Source organism: Pieris rapae, chromosome 2, assembly GCF_905147795.1.
Source record: "Pieris rapae chromosome 2, ilPieRapa1.1, whole genome shotgun sequence".
In the NCBI taxonomy this organism is placed as follows: Eukaryota; Metazoa; Arthropoda; class Insecta; order Lepidoptera; family Pieridae; genus Pieris; species Pieris rapae.
In genome coordinates, this window is record NC_059510.1 from 7,233,325 (window position 1) to 7,248,592 (window position 15,268).

The 15,268-nt window shown below is 32.1% G+C and overlaps 1 protein-coding gene across 1 annotated transcript in view; it reads left to right on the plus strand.

Annotated features, from left to right (window-relative positions):
• Positions 1-15,268, plus strand: part of LOC123690063 (alpha-2C adrenergic receptor-like) — a 134,573-nt gene that overhangs the window by 101,626 nt on the left and 17,679 nt on the right. The gene's annotated exons all lie outside the window — the stretch shown is intronic.

The window sequence follows — 15,268 nt, forward strand, 5'->3', positions numbered from 1 at the left end:
CCGTTGACCTGTATTTCAGTGGATATAATTTTGAAGGTTGTATGAATATTTTTGCAAATCATTAAAGTTCAAAAAGTTTTTTAATAGTGCACTCATTAAACAACATTTGCAAGATTGTTCTTATATGTATAAATTCGCAAAAAATGTTTGCAAATTTATATAGTCTTTCCAACATATTATATTATAAACAAATTAAATTAAAATAAATTAGACTCTATTATAACTTTAATAATTAAACTAAATGTTTTGTTGGACTTCTATAAAATATATCTGTTGTTTAATAAACTTTATTTCTCATTACAAAAAAATATTTTATTTACATGAGAATCCTCATATTAATATATATATATACGAGCGAGATACACGTCGCCATTAGCCGACTCAATTTTAGTCAACTGTGTTCACTCTAATATTCATCTTTACTGCCTTTTCGAATTTGTCAAACACACCAATATTGCGAATTTTAGATGGTAATTGATTAAATAATTGCACACACTCATACCTAATAGAAATAATTTGTACGCTGCTTCGGCAATATAAGCAAACTCGCTCGACGTGTATTGTGTGTAGTTGTGTATGTATTTGATTTTTTTACTTCAAATATATTTTTAGTTAGGCAAACCTAAAGAATACAACTATACCAGAAGACAAAGCATGCCTGTGAAACAAATAAGAATAAAGGAGAAACAATTATTATTCATAATTAATATTAACAATTTATTTTATGAAGTAAAATATTTTCCTGGTTTGATAGACATTATGATGGTGTCGGCATAATCTGCTAATAATAGGTAGCAAAATCTCGAAACTTGAAGACATAGGAACTATCGTATCGATCTATTGTTTACCAGTCAAATGTAGTATATTTATACTATATACGCAATAAATGTGAATATGGTATAGGATTATATTAACGTTATAAAATGTCAATTTATTATAATACCTAATGTAATATGTACGCCATTTTCATTACACAATCTTACCTGAAAATCAAAATATAAAGTACTTTTTTACTGTACGGCCGCATTTACTTCTTTACAATTTTGAAGAAAAATGTGTTAGGTAATAGAAGCCTGCCTTATTTTACATTCGTGTGTACTTCTGAGTTCTCACGTACTAAGTCCCCAGACACCATAATAAAGTTAGGACTTAACTGAAATAAATAAATAGACTACACAACCTCACCTCATATTCGTTGATTATTTTTAAATTCACATGGAGCTTGTTTCCGAAATCAATGATTCCCGAAATCGGCCTACGACGTGTGACTTACACTACTTACTACGCTTTGTGCCAACGAAGCCAGAGCAGTTCTTATTAATATTCCCATACTGGTGTTATATAAATCTAAACAATATTGTACAATTGAGGCGTACAATTGCGTCGCTCGCGCAACGATCAATCAAAGCAATGCGCTCATTTATCAAGTCTTGTCAAATTACGACGCCGCAAAAAATAGACCGGTTCAATATCTTGTTATATCGGCCTGATGTCGAAATGATACATGTGTTTTCTCTGTTTTATACGAAGGGTTTTGTTTGAAATATATATGGGGAAATGTATATAGCAGCTACTTTCATTTCAGTGAGTAATGACAAAAAGATCCATTCAATAAATTAATGTTAAATAAATGTGGTACCCATGTGAACCTCCTTCGATGTTATGCATCTTGATTTGTGTCTATTAAATTGGCGGAGTTTGAATGGTTAAAATTCCCAATTATAGTATTTATTTGATTTTGTCATAGATATCCAACAATAATTATAACTTGTATACTAACTTACATGCTACCTTGAACTACTAACAAATTTTATTACCATTTAAACTTGACTATGTTAGTGCAAACTTGACAATAATGCGTATATTAGAACAATAATGTCAATTTCAGGTACATTTACATATTTGTATAAACATTTGGAGATAATATACATACATATTTTACAATTACTTACAAATATTTTTGTACGCAGTCTGTGCGTAGTTCTCTCTATACTAAAATATTTTCTATACAAACATATATTTTTCCTATTCTTGACTATGTCTGACTCTCAAGGATAAGTATCCTCCTTAAAAATTATTTATGAATTTTTGGGTAATAAATCAAACCAATTTTGATACACAAACGTACCTAAAAAATAAAAATATATCTATTAATATTTTAATTTCGTTCAGCTTTTAGGCAAAATGCGCATCACTTAAATCCAAAAAGCGAAAAATGGATAATCTGTAGTGAGCATTAAATTTATTATTCACTAGTGTTGACTTGCGAGTTTCATTTAAAAACCTTATAATTTTGGCGCCAGCTAGATACTACCTTCTGTCTACCATCCCGGAAATATTATTGTTTCCCCGATAATAAATCAAGAACCTTTAATCACGCTATGACCCTTAACCCGACTGATAAAGAGACGTTACATTGCCACATTTGCACCGAATAATTCATACACTAATTATAAATTGAAGGATTACACACAGTATGTGTATCTTTACAAATACATTACATACAAACCCACTAACTACGTCTTTTTATTAGTGTGGAAATAAAAGGCGAATTTTTGCACAATTCCGTTGAGGTGGATTTGGTGACGTCACTCTCCCTTATCCCTGGGCGGCGCATACCGCCCGCATTCCACATTTTATTACACTACGGTACAAGGCATAGACGCTTAGGTCCTTCAACCAAGAGCCACTATATCGGGGAGTCTTAAACTTATCCAAATGTTTTATACTGATAAAAAGATTTAAGCAAATCAAGAGATGTTTTATAAACGTCTTCGGCATGGCTACGCTGTTTCTAGGTCGGCTCCAACGCGGCGTTTAATTTTTGGTCAATTGCATGACAGTACGTGTCGCGCCTCTATGATCGGACTATAGGTTCTGTTGATCAATCAGAATGATGCGATACATATAATGGCTTTTTTAACATTTCATCTACAGTATTGGTTATATGATATGCTCCACAAGTTGACTAATACAATACAAACGGGAATAATTGTTACTTAGGTAAAGAAAAATTGATTATAATTTTTAAGAAGTTTTCATAACCAGCCGTGAGCGGTAAAAGCGGTAGTTAAGAATAAAATCGCTACCACGTATACCTTAATGTATCAAAATACTTAACTATAAGGAGTATTCCCGTGGCGTGGTGTAATATTGAGCGAGGCGGTTGTTGCACCCGGTCGCCGGTTCCATTCCCGATTCACACATTTGCATATTATAATGTAGTGCAATGAAGCTTTTCGTTCACTATTCTCGCGGAAATCTTAAGCTCAATCTTTTATTAGCATAGATATCAAATAGTAATTGTCAGACCGAGATTTCTTCTATTCTTCTTTTGTTCTAGACTGTACGTGTCTTAATTTTATTTATTTATAATTATTTCCTCGCATTCTCTTTATAACAATTAAAAAAGCTAAGGTATAATAATTGAATTTTGTAGTGTGTGATCGATTTTAGTATTTTAATATAATAATAATAAGTTTCGGTGTTGAAACAATTCCGATGTCTACGGCAACTGGAAATCAATGAAATGAAGAAAGTTAAACCATACTTGTCTTGTTCTACTGTCTCCTTAGTAAATATTTCTTTGTCCTTGGCGCGACAGACAGTCCCTTGTTCAGAACCTGTTTAAGCGCAGTGAATTCAGTCACTCATGTAGTTGTGGAATGCCTGGCTATGACTTCCCAACGAGTAGTAATCCTCGCAGTAGTAAAGCCGCATCGAGAAGCCTGCGAAGGGCCCAGGAAACTTCGGAACTTCTGAAAGGAGCTAGGCTAGTATAAGAAGCAGGACTTGGAATTTAAGTTAATTAAAACCAATGCTTATAATATGTTCCAATTTTAAAAACGTCATTAAATTGACCAACAACAATGAATTCATTCAAATACTTCTGCAATTAGAAAGATTCCAGAAATCCATAAGAATCTCCAATACAAGAGACTAAAATACAAAGTCACATTGTATAAGCTTTCCGACAAAATTACGATAATTACAATAAAATTCGCCGAGTAAGCATTATCCTTAGATTAGGGAGTAATTAATGTTGTTTTGATTTGGCTGGTGCTTATGAAATATTTTTGTTTTGGTTTTTTAATTTTTTCATTACGCTAACTTCTGTTTCAGTCATAGTTAGGCTAAGAATTGGGTCATTTAAGTTTTCGTTAGCCTGCAAATAATTACCCGAGGAAATGGAAAATTAATTTAAAAAATTGGCGCTGCAATCCTTGGCCTAAGAATCCCGTATCTGTCTAAACTTTTTGAATATAAGGCGCGGCGGTTTGCCCACGATGCTCCGACATATTTACGAGTGTTGAATATACATATATCGAAAATTCAATTGTTTAGTAATGAACAAAAGAGAATAATTGTGAAATATATTTGTTCTCAATTATTTTTTCATTAATAATTGAAATAATTTAAAAGAATAAACCATCATTTTGATAATTCGTAATTTTAATTAGTCGACATCACAGGAGAACGAAGAGCTGGCAGCTACCTCGCACAAAGAATTAGTCTAGCTATTCAAAGGGGGAACGCTGCCAGTATCTTCGGAACTAAAGGGACTCCTGTTAATTATATTTTTTAATAATTAAATTTTAAGGTTAGTTATTAGATATATTTTTATGTATTATGTTATTTGTTTTGAATTGTATGTAAATAAATTATTGTTAACTATTCGTAATAAAAGCCTTTCAGATTATATTTCTATGATCTTATTCTTGATTGATATGTGTGTGCCCTTTTTGGGCCAAGGGCTCCTCCAAAAGTGTACCGTCATTTCAGTCGATATTGTGGCTAATCTGGCATGTACCACCGGCTGTTTCCTAAATTTGGTCAATCCACTTTCTTAATTGCCTTCCTTTTTACGTTAATTGTACCTAAGACACCAATTATACTAATATTAATACTGGCTCTACGTTTCTATATTTTGACAAATATGGACTCTTAAAAATAATATTCATGAAGAAGGTAAAATAATATTTATCTATCTTCTATCTATCTAGCTAAAGTTTTTATGAATATATTCTCTGAAATACATACTAAATTTCTCACCAATTAAAGTTAATAGTACAGGTCATAATCAAATAAAAGTTTCGTCAAGTAATCAATAATTCTAAATTACTACACAACACTACTAACAATACAACTTACCCATTATTATGATATTATGTTAATGTTTGTATGATATGACATTATAAAATTAATATAACATTTGCATGCCTATTTATACGTAGCGGATTGTGCGTATTTTTATAATTAATGTTAAAAAATTTAAAAAATCTGATGTACCACTATCATAGCAACTAAAGAATTTCATTTCATTAAGTCATATTTAATTTTTTTGTTAAGATTGCAACCTATTGGAATAATAATTGTTTATTATCTCTAAATTTGTCTCTACTGTTTAAGATCTTTTGTCCGTGGTAATGGAGGCCTAAGGCCTGTAACACAGGTACTTTTACCTTTAGCAGGCATCTCTCTCACACCAACAAGCATTGCCCTCAATAGAAGAAAGACAATGATTTATTATTTATATATTGTTTAACGAGTATCCTACTTCATTTTGTACGGGTTTGAAATTATTATAAAGTTTAAGTTTTGTTGTAGGATTTAATTATAGATAATTTTACGAAGCGAGCGTTGATAAAGTTGAACTTATCGTATTCCACATCCTACATTTATTAAGAATCTTCATGGGCCATGTTTGGCTTATAGTGCGTTGATATTTGGGTCACTATGTTCTATATAAGAGACAACAAATTGGCAAGTATTAGCAATGAATAATTCAATTACTATCAATGTCATTCATCAAGGCTTCCTTTTTTCCTGTCCAGTTTTCCTTATGGCACGTGTATGATACGATTTTACGGCTTTACGCGCAGTTAGGGGAAAATCACCTTTATCTCCCATGTATCTTATTATTCTGTGACTAATTAACTAATTAGGGTCCTTCAAGAAAAGAGCGTACCAATTCTTAAAAGGCCGGCAACGCACTCGCGAGCCCTCTGGCATTGAGAGTGTCCATGGGCGGGCGGTATCACTTAACATCAGGTGAGCCTACTGCCCGTTTGCCCCCTGTTCTATATATAAAAAAAAATAGTTCACTTTTATAAATTGTTTCCTTTTTGTAAACTAGGTTAGGTTAAATTAATTAATAGTTAAGACTATATGATAGGCTAGATGATAGTTCTATGATGTCTTAGTGAAGGCACATGAATAAAAAAAGACTTTTATAAATTTTTCTTAAACAGTACTAAATACACAATTGCGTAATAGTAACGGTAAAGAACACAGAGTTATCTATTGTAAAATTAATTTGAAAGATTTTTGAAAGTAAGAGAGATTCCTAGATTCGTTCTTTCGAAATATTTGCAATACGGAAGAATAATAGTTTTTTTATAGAACAAGGGGAAAACGGGCAGGAGGCTCACCTGATGTTAAGTAATACCGCCGCCCATGGACACTCTCAATGCCAGAGGGCTCGCGAGTGCGTTGCCGGCCTAAATCTAAGTTACTAAATCTCTGTTATAAATAATATCTGTTATTAAAGGTTTGTTTAGCTACAAATGGCTGTTAAATCTCCTTATCACTCTTATGTCACTTTACGCATAAGCATACGTGACAAAACCCATTTCGCCTAATTATAGAATTTTCTCAGCTTCCTCTTAAGAGAACAAACTGCCTTGTTAGTGTCGGCATTTTATACTTAAGTCAAACTTGAAATCATAGTTTTATATCCGTTTTTTATTACAAACACACGCTTCAGCAGTAAATCTGAAGACAAAAGAATAGCATTATCGCGATTCGAAACTCTTCAAGTTAACTCTTATCTTGTCTCGTGATAAAGTTCGGTGATTTATTTTACTGTCATTTCGTGGATATAGCCACAGAACAGTTGAAACAGTGGGATAGTTTGAACTGTTAAAATAGTGATCAATGATCTTTTATACAGAGAGGTTTACTTTCTTAAATACATCTTTTTTAAGTAACATCGATTTTTTTATTATCCGTATAATTGTATGTATTAACATTTTGGCTTATGGCTTCTTGATCTTTCATCTCACAGCCTTAAGATTGTGGATTCAAATCACTAAGAGAATGTCCAATAGACTTTTCTTCCTATGCGTGTAATTAACGCTCGCTTATACGGTAAAGAAAACATTGACAGGAAATGACTTAGATCTGAAAATCGACGGTGTGTATGAGGCATCTAAGGCCGATCACCAAATAATTTGTTTAGAATATTTATTACGAAACAGTTGCAGAAATCTAAGGCCAAGACTTACAGGTTGTAATGCCACTGTATCTACGGATATTTTAAAGCTAGATAAGGAAGATTAAATACAATCTTGGTTAAGTTTAATATAGTCCTTATATTAACTAACCCTTCTATCAAAAACTGTATGATGAAAAGCCAAAATAGCAATATGATAATTTACACTGTTCCATGAACCCTGTGTGCTATCACAAATAAAAATTTTGTGATCCAAACCCTACTAAATAGAGCCATTCCTGAAATGTAACTATTTCATTGTAATGGCTATAATCTTTTTTTTTTAAACACATGCGTGAACCCTTTTTATGTAGAAGAGGGTGTTGCAGATTTTCAACAAATATGAAGTCATAGTTCCAAGTATGACCTGGAGCAACGACCGACTGGAGACCGTAACAGTATATAGGACATGTTAACAAAGCAACACCTGGTACGGTTCTGCGAAAAAAAAATATCTAAAGGAGGCTAACAAAAAAAAGGGTCTCGCAAGCAATTGCGCCCCGGCTCGCCCATGAATATTGTTAATAATAAGAGCCATGTATCTCGCGAGACGCGTAACACGTCATTCGTTAATAAATTTATTGTAACTTTTGAGTAAAAATGTCAGAGAGAGAAAAGGCCATGGCCTTAACGGCAGGGGAGTAGACAGTATTATTATTAAAAAATACGTAAATAGCTAACAGGGAAAAACTGGATATGTTGATCAAGAATTAGAGGATTGGAAAAATATGAAGGGTTCTACCCTAAAAGGAGTTTACCTTAATTTTTAAAACTAAAATATGGATTAATTAACCTTTAATGTATGTCAATATTACAAAAAAAGATTTAATAATGTTTACTACCAATTTCCAAATCAAGGGCGTAGAGAGGCGAGAAGAATAATAGAAGAAAATACAATAGAAGGAATTATCACTTATTGAGTTTATGGCGGGTAACTTTACAAAAGTCTATATTCATGAGGTTAGTCTCTCTTTCTCCGGTTGTTACCCCTCTCTTATTACAGTGTATAATTTCGCCGACGATGTATCTTTCACTTGACGGTCTTTTGCCTTCTCTGTTACCAACCACGATTAGTTTCTCCATGTTCTCATGTCCTCTGTCCATAATATAAAATATGAGATAATTCGTATTTGGCATATGTTAGATATATAAGTCCCTAGTTTCCAGTACAGTTTAGTTATTTACCATTCAATAACGATATCCTAAAAACACGTGTTTCGTATACAAATGTTAGATTTGCATATTTCATAATTACTTTCTGTAAAAAGATAAACTGCAGCTACTCGACCACGAAAGAAGATTTAATGAATTACGCCTACTAATTTTTAAGATCATTGTGAAAAGAGCCGAAGATTGTTAGGTTAAGTAAAAATCAACATAATGTATTAGAACGCGTTACAAATCAACAAGACAGGTATCTACTTAAGTCGATACTCAAAACATTGCGGAATCTGGGCCATCTTAGTGATGGGTGTGTTTCGATAAATCTTATAAGAGTCGGAAGAAATATCTCTCTCAATGTTGTAAATTATTTTCTATAACTTTTGGAGTACAATATATCACTATATCAAAGCTACTTGTTTTGCTAAAATTATTTGACGTAATTTCTAGGCAGACTTCTAAAGTAGGTTTCCATTTTAAACATTTACGAGATTGTGTTCGCTAACTGTATCGGTGCCTTTCAGTGTTTGTTTAACAAACAACAATATTATCTACGCTTTTATAAAGAGGTTAAGTTTGAGAGGTTATGTTATAGATAGTTAGCTTTAATTATCTCTGATTATTAAATGTTTTTACTTTTATTGTCTCTAGTTATTTCGCATCACTAGCTGGTTATTTATAAATCCGTCGAAATTGCGCCTCGGCTTACGGAATCGAGGAATTATTTAATGGGCTCGTCTGATCTGTCTTCGATACTGGGCCATTTCACTTCACGTGTCTTTTACACAAAGCTTGGGCCAAATGATTCGTGTGTAATGCGAATTTGGTAAATTAAATCTTATCCTCTCTTATAAGGAAGTTTTTAAGCACAGAGCAGATTTATGGTCAGTCTTTACCATAATATTGGGTAATGGATAAGTACTTTCGTCTCTAACTTTTAATTATTTTATCTAGCTTCAGTTTAATTTTGTCGACTTTTGTTTTCTTATAAAGTGCACAGTCAAAACTTATAAGTCATCCATTTGTAAATTTATAAGTATTCCATCTAAAACCCGGCACAAATTTGAAATGGTTAGATAAACACCGCCTCGAAACCTGCTGCTATACCAAATTATTGAAAGAAGCAGTAAAAAGTGTAATATTAAATAAAACCACATAATGAAAATTATGCAGCTGGTTGTGAAACAAAAAAGTAAATTGGTTGTGGGTATACAAATAACATCAAATCAAAGTCATCTCAAACTCTACCTTTTATTCTCCTTTAAGAAGCAACATATCGCTGGTATGTTAAAACAGTAACATGCCTAGACAACATGCAGAAATAATTAACCAATGATCTTCATACATATATTAGAAATACAGTAATACTGATTAGAGAAATTCTTCAATTGACATTTGTCTTACAGGCAAGTTACTTATTACCCTAACACTATTAGTGCCAACATATGTTGATTAGTGTGTCAAAGTCACTATTTATATTTTCTATTTGCTAGTGCTAATTCGAATAGTAAAGGTATTCGAATTAGCACTAGCAAATAGCTGAGCAAACAAAAATACGAACGCAAAGGATTTGTCTGGTTAAATATATATGTTTAATATGGAAATGTAGCATACATTACATAATCTTCATGAACTATCTATCTATCTTACATGCGCATACCCCGCACTAAAAGCAACAGGGGTATGGTTGACTCATCCCAGTCACTCAGCTACAGAGAATAGGTGAGCTGTCCTAACCCATTACCATTATTACCACCTTGGGTAGAACCAACACGACCGCATAAAAGAGGCGTTCGCTCCTGCATTTAACTCAGCAAATAGTGGACTAAATAGCTTACAGGAATCCATTTCCGCCATCCCGTCTCTTATAAGCGTTCTTATACTGCGCCCTCTTTTTCTGGATACTCCTCTAGCATTATTTGTTCACAGAAGAAAACCATTCTATGTATTTTCACCTAAGCTTATAAAAATATCGTAATATTTTCTTTCACTAAACTTTCCGTCGTACTTTAATACGAAACTCCTTTACTCAAGACATTTTATAGACAGGTAATCTTAAATTAATAAGGATAGCAGCAAAATCGCTAGAAAGCTGTAGATTGCCTATCTTTAGGGCATAAAGACTGATATTATACATGTAATGATAAAGGAAAATAAACTGCGCCCGCTTTTTAATTTAATAAAAAAATATATTGTACTGTTTTATTATTGAAAAAATTCAAATACAATTTTTAAAATCACAAATTGTTTACTTAACATTTCACAAATGTAGTAGTTGGATTTATAATCAGGTTTATGCGTTTAATAATACATACAGATTTAACGAATTTTATGTTGATCATGTATTGTGTTCTAATACATTATCTAGTAACATATATATATAATACAAATTTGGTAGTGTAATCAGCTGTAATGTATGTTAACAAATAATTTTATTATTGTTTAACATAATCATAAAAGCATAGTTGTAGTCTTAGCATAATCCAAATACGTAATTCGGCGAATATTCTTCGATGATAGATCATGTTGTAATCCAATGCACTAATCCTCTTATAATAGTGTTATTAGATGAGTGAAGCGTAAATCCATGGTAAGAAAACATAGACGGCTTTGAACACGTATGGCATTAACCTAATAATATTTCATAAACATAGGCTTAATCATAATTTAATCAAACATGTAACAAGTAACGAATATTATGATAGTATCTATATATATGGGCATATGATGTAATTAAAGAATAGACCTCGGAAACGATCATCATTTTTTAGCTAAATATACAACCTGTGCAAAAAAAAATTATAAAAACAGATGCAATCATAAAATTAATATTTTCATATAAACGTTAAAGGATTTTATATATTTTTCCATTTAGTACAAATCTAAAAATAGCTTTAGGATGCTTTTAAAAGTTTGAAAACTCGTAACTTCGTCAATTAGAGAATAAATTATAAAACAACTCTTATTGGACTTCTAGTTTCAGCTCCTTTAGTCGTTTTTAGATAAATAATTAACTTTATATTCTCACTAATTATGAAGGTAAATAAAATACATTTTCTCGAGAATTACTTAGTTCAGAAGAAGAATTTCTCTTAAGCTAATAAGCTTTATCCTCCTAGATATTTTAAAACACTGTAACATTCTTACGTAATATGGACGAGTTTTATTCATATTTACTAAGAAACTAAGCTAAAGCCACTATCATATACTGAAATAAGAGTCTACGTCGTAGAAGTCAGCTCGTAGATAAAGCTACAAAATAATTTGCTACGATATAATAATGGTTTTGAATAGTTAATGTATAAGGATCGGTAAATAAATAAAAATCTTTCATTTTAAATCTGCTAAATAATGCTTGTAAACTCTATAAAAACCTAATGATGCTATTTGCTGTAAGTGTTACTATTAATTAGGAAGAGATTGTTAACGTCACCTATAAAATTAAACGTCATAAAATTGGGATGCTAGGGAACGGGCAGGTATTACAACATAATGAGGCAGAATCGAACAATGGGCCGACGTAACGTCTAATGCTGTTAGGAAATTAAATCTTACGCCTTCGCGGGACTTAACATTTTAATTTTCCTCAATTACACCGAAATGTAAAAAATAACCTAAGGAGTAACGACTGAAATGCCTAAGCCTATTGCAAGAGCGATTAATTATTTGGTATTAATTCGAGAGTCCTTTTTTTAAAGGCATATTGAAATTATATAATTCTGTCTTACTCTAAAGCGTACCGCCACTAAGACGGTGTCTTGACGGTTGCAGCCTTATCAGAGAGATATGAATACGCAGTATGCGTTCTGTCCTACTCTAACCCACCTGCGCTACGGCACCGATCACGCCAGACTGATGTGAGACGCAGTATGGGTTCTGTCCCGCTCTAATGCGTATTGGCCGCACCTATATTCATCATCATCGATTATTAGGTTTATTTTCGTTGCGGAATTCTTTCTGAAATCTCTGCAATATTAAAAAAAAAAATTAATTATAATACACTTAATGATACAAATTGTAAGTGAATATTAATTTTCGTTGAAACCCAGTTTAAGCATGAGCTACCTGTATGTTTTGTTGTACTTAGTGACAAAGGTCTTATTACACATAATTTAATTAAGTATGTTACATAATCAAATTTGTACAAGACCTAACATTTAGTTTATTTAAACACACTCACTCATGCACACATGCGTCACGTATGCTCTTAAAAATAAAAATAAATAATTGCTTCTTGTTGTCATAGAAGAGCTGGGAACCCTGACACAGGTATTTTTTACTTAAAAGAGAATCTAAATGTTACATGTTATAATTTACTGTGCATAAACCCACTTTTTTGTAACAGCGTATTACAGTAAGAATATTACAAGGGCATTAGAAAAACGGAATCTTTAGTCACCTTCGAAACGTTTGCTTTATTTAAAGAGGTTTTTACATCCATACCTAAAATTTCGCGATTGTTTAAACAATCCCTCTGTGTAACAAGCAGCCGTTTTAAATGTATTCTCATAAGAAGCGAGTGGTTCTTTTATTAAATGATCTGAGAAAAAGTGCTACGTCTCTCTTCTGCTTGCGGGGTTTTCATATAGCTGTCTTATTTGCTCTGTGTACTTTATAGGTTTCTGGACGAGGTCGTCTAGGTTTTTGTCTCGGATTGCAACTAGGCTTGAAATATGAGTATTAACACTAATGACTGAGTATTGCTAGACTGCTAGATGCTACAATCAATTCACCAGGGTTTGAGGTAATGCGCTCAAAAACTGGTAAATAAACTTCCTTTTCTAAGGGTTTAAGAGAACCACCCTTTAGCCAAGGGTAATCTATCATATCGAAACCGAAATCTAATGAAACGTGAATGCACGGGAAAAATTAAATATTCAAATTGTGAAAACAGTGTCGATATTAATTACCTTTGTTGAATCATGCAAGTTTTATATTTGTTTATGCATATGAAATAATTGTAAATATATGACTTAAATGCATTGTAAAATTAGAAAAATGTGCTACTTAAAACTTTTACATATACATATATCTATCCGTCGATGCCATTATTACGTTATACAATGCTATCATATGACAGCAACCAGATAAAAAAAAGAATTACACGAAATATATATGATTCCCAAAATATTTAATAATGTGCAGATTAGGAAGAAATTTTTGCTGTTTAGTTTCAATCTACTTATTGTTTCTTAATTAGTTTTTGCCGCGCACCACCACTGTGGAACCAGGTGCCCACAGAAGTATTTCAGAACCAATTCGACTTAGGGTCCTTCAAGAAAAGGGCGTAAAAATTCCGACAATGCACTCGCGAGCCCTCTGGCATTGAGAGTGTCCATGGGGGTGGTATCACATAACATCAGGTGAGCCCAGAACAGGGGGCATAAAAAAAACTTAATTTTAAAAAGATGTATACCAAAAATATAATTCCACTTTCTACGAGTATTAACAACAAAGGCGTTACGACTCCCACGTGCTATCCAGGGAATATAAATTGTCAAAGTGTGACATATGTCACTTTTTGTACAGGAAAAAGCAAAGTCAATCTGCCGGCATAGAAATTACCATTTTTATCGAAATTCAAATAAAAACAAAGGAATGATGGAATTTTTAACAAGTCACGGTGACTATTTGAATAAACGCGTATATTGATGAAGTATCAAAACATATATTTTTAGGCAATTTAGATGTGAATTTTTTTTTTTGTAAAATAAATATGTAATTCAACTCCTTTAACGGATATAAGCCCTCGTTTATGTAAATAACATATATTATTGCTAAACGATTTGTAGAACGCGCGTAAACAACATTATAATGTAATAATACATGCCACAAGCTAATACTTAAAACCCTATATATAATTAGATATAATTTATTATATGGCTTAACTGTCAGCTGCCACTGTCATTATGTGTCCTAAGAGATCACAAATTAACCACGTCAAAGTCAAATCAGTTTAAAATCTATCTAATATCTGTTCTTTAATATTCCATTTGCCATTGTGGCTAAATCAATAAATTAGGGACTATTTAATGGTATGCTGAGTGAAATAGTAATAATTTACAGAGTTTATAAAAAACAGTTTATATTAGTGTTCTTGGTCAATGTTTTACAAGTCATTGTAAAACATTGATTCAAAACTGATGCCGATGAAAAAATAATAATAATCTATACGGAAAAGCAATTTATATTTTGTATTCAGGCTTTTTCTTATTTATTACTTGACATCTGAGAAAAGTTCTTAGGAGGAGAAAATATGGAGATAGGCTAAGTAAAAAAATTAGTAAGGCGAAACAAAGTTCGTAGGGGTAGCTAGTTTGAAATAAAAATTATGCAGAAAAATTATGATTAGCTTGCAATGGCAACTTTCCTGGCCTTTTTGCCTTTTCAATTAATTGTATCGATACAAATTTCAGCTTAGATTTCAAGATCGCTCTCTCTCTATCATTGGAGTTTTACTCATGTGTGTGTGTTAGAGAGATTTAATTCTGATTTTTTTTTTATTTAAATATAAGCCTCAGATGAAAATGAAAATTACAAGCACCTGTAACCAACTTAAAGGAAAAATCCAAAAGAAATATAAAATTAGTATAACTTTTACACACAAACCCAAACAATTTGGTTAAATAATAATAATAATAATATATTTATTTTATTTCTCACAAAAACATATACAATAATTGTCATTCTTCTTTGGAGCACTGCTATTGCTTAAGTGAGACTGATGCCTGTTAAAGGTTGTGCACCTGTGTTACAGGTCATCAGGCCTCCACCACTTCGGATCGATAAAATGATAATATGTAAAGAATAGACAATTACATTAATTATAAGGAA